The sequence below is a fragment of the Carlito syrichta genome, unplaced genomic scaffold (assembly GCF_000164805.1).
Source record: "Carlito syrichta isolate Samal-C Ts95f unplaced genomic scaffold, Tarsius_syrichta-2.0.1 Scaffold301813, whole genome shotgun sequence".
NCBI classification, from domain to species: Eukaryota; Metazoa; Chordata; class Mammalia; order Primates; family Tarsiidae; genus Carlito; species Carlito syrichta.
This window is the reverse complement of record NW_007245909.1, coordinates 38441-39156: the sequence shown is the minus strand read 5'-3', so window position 1 is coordinate 39156 and position 716 is coordinate 38441. Positions and strand designations below refer to the sequence as shown.

The 716-nt window shown below is 69.3% G+C and overlaps 1 protein-coding gene across 3 annotated transcripts in view; it reads left to right on the top strand.

Annotated features, from left to right (window-relative positions):
* Window positions 1-151: 151 nt before the first annotated feature.
* The window catches only part of LOC103257599 (protein FAM60A), a 37356-nt gene continuing 36791 nt past the window's right edge, over window positions 152-716 (top strand). For 2 of the 3 annotated variants that reach the window (XM_008055291.2, XM_021711015.1), the window contains exon 1: window positions 152-347. The gene's annotated coding sequence lies outside the window, so the exon portion shown is untranslated. The remainder of the gene's footprint in view (window positions 348-716) is intronic. The other variant, XM_021711014.1, reaches the window with a different exon arrangement.

The window sequence follows — 716 nt, the reverse complement described above, 5'->3', positions numbered from 1 at the left end:
CGGGCCGCCGCGTTTCCCGCGCCGCGGAGCTTCTCCCCTTAAAAGGACAATAGAGGCCTCGGGAGCGCGCGCGGCCGCCGGGCCTTCTCCCCGCCCAGCCCGCGACGCGCGCGCGCCCGCATGCAAATGAGCCCGATTCAGGAGAATTTTCGTACCGGGAGCCGCGCGTGCGCAGAGGGAAAGCGGAATCTACACCTTCCCGGCCCGCGGTAGCGACTGCAGAACTGCAGGAGACAATCTTTGGCGACAAGGCAGTTGCGGCGGAGGGAGCGCGCGGAGCGGGGCGGCCTGGCGTGCACGCCGCACCTCGGGGACGTTACCGCGCGTGGAACGGCTGCTTGGGGGAGGTGAGTGGCCGCGGTGCAAAACTGTCCCACGAGGCTTGGGTTTCCGAGCGGCTCTTCTCCCTCTGTCCACCTCAGCCGCCTCCCCCGTCCTTCCACACACACAGGAAGTTTTGTCTTGGAGAGGGCATGGTGGGGAGCGCTGTTTTCGTGACCTCGGGACCCCGATCCCTCGGCCCACAGCGCCCCGTGGGGGCTCACCGCCGGGGGCGGGTCTTCGAGGCAAACCGAAAGTCTCGGGGTGGGGGCAGCGAGCGGCGCCCGCAGATGGCCGCGGAGTCGCGGGAGTTGCGGGGTCCCCGCTGAAGGTGACAATGACTTTTCCCGGCCGCAGTGTTCTCTCGCCGAGAGGCGCCCGGAGGCCCGAGGGAG